We start from the raw sequence: 1,601 nt of genomic DNA on the forward strand, positions 1-1,601 counted from the left end.
CAGACTGTCGAGAACTAAGAATTAGAGTTTAATTGGGATAGCAATCCTGCTAATAGCACCGGAGGCCTGAAATCTGAGCACTCTACTTTTAGCTTTTCCAGTTCAAGTTTTTGGAGACTGCCTAGTAAAACATTCCTGGTTGGAAAGTGTTTGTATAGAAGCCCATAAGTATTAAGTATTTGCTGTGTTTACCATGCTTAGCTCTCTGTAAGGAATAATGTTAAACACCTCATGTTCTCTAGAAGCTTGACTTTTAAAATTAAAAATAAAGAAATATAAATATTAAAAATTAAAAAAGAAGAAGCTTGAGATTTAGGGGTGAAATCTGGCAGGCAGGCGAGCAGTAGTAAGGGGCGATCAGGCAGGCAGGTGATCGGTTAGGAGCCAGCGGAACCAGATTGCAAGAGGGTGCAGACCAGGCTGAGGGGACCCCGCCCCCCCCACACGATTTCCTTCACTGGGCCTCTAGTAGGTAAATAAGCACCAAGTCATAGGACAGGGGAGATCATGGTAAGGATGTAAGGGTGAGCATGGGTATAACTCCTATAGGGAATTGGTATTTTGAGAACAATACTTTATTCTATTATAAAGAAGCAGACATACAAAGCTGATTTCTACTCAATCCTGTTATCCTGCACTTTATAGTCCCTTTAGGGAGAATGATAAGTTAAAAGATGATTCAAACACAGTATAAATGGGAAACTTGTAAGATTCTTTCCACAGTAATCTCAGGTGGTATATGAACACTCAGTTTGTCAAGAAGGTGTAGAATAGGTACTAGCTGATATCATGGTGGTTGGACTCAGTCTAGGCATTCATGGGAAGTAAGAAGTTTAGAAGTAGCTATAATTAGAAGAGTATTGAAAGGGTAAAAAAAAGTATCTTGGGCACTAGTTTTATTTTTACCATTTTTCTATGTACTGTACACTGAACTGGAGAAATGAGAAAATGCCTGAATTTCAGCTGGTCATACAGCAAGAAACTCCAGCAAAATCAGCATACTGGGTACTAGGGCAAAGTAAATCCCTGGAAGTAAACTACTTGATGTTAGACACTCTTTAATTTATATTTTCTCCTCCCAAGGAAAAAAATAGCTATCATGATATTAAAGTGCAGCATGGTGATCATATAAACACACCCAAAGTTAAGAGGTGTTCTGATATGATCAATGCCAGAATAAATCCTCAGGAAGAGAAAGTGACAAGTCCATACTAAATAAAACTTTTAGAACTAAAAAGGATTTGTAAATGGAAAAGTAAGCTTCCATTTCTCCATGTCCCTTTAAACAATTGTCTTTGTGCATTTTTATTCCTTTGTCAAACACTCAGTTGTTGGCTCTGAGAGGTCTCTGGAGGAGTCATCCAGGACAAAGCTAAGTTCAATTTGGCATCTCAGAAAGAAGAGGTCTTGTCAATTACTTTGTCATCATACGATGGGAATGAGAGAAGATCAAAGGAACAAGATTAAGAGTGAATCTCAGAAAAAAATCAATAAAAGGTCACTATTCTCCACTAACCAGTGCTTTAGATGACAAATAATGAGTCATCTTGACTCAACTAATTGCCCACCCTGTCCACAGGAACAGGAACGTGAGTTTAAAA

At 38.3% G+C, this 1,601-nt stretch overlaps 1 pseudogene; it reads left to right on the forward strand.

Annotated features, from left to right (window-relative positions):
• Positions 1–1,467, forward strand: part of LOC102238975 — a 42,022-nt pseudogene extending 40,555 nt beyond the window's left edge.
• Positions 1,468–1,601: the final 134 nt, after the last annotated feature.

Source organism: Myotis brandtii, unplaced genomic scaffold (genome assembly GCF_000412655.1).
Source record: "Myotis brandtii unplaced genomic scaffold, ASM41265v1 scaffold850, whole genome shotgun sequence".
NCBI classification, from domain to species: Eukaryota; Metazoa; Chordata; class Mammalia; order Chiroptera; family Vespertilionidae; genus Myotis; species Myotis brandtii.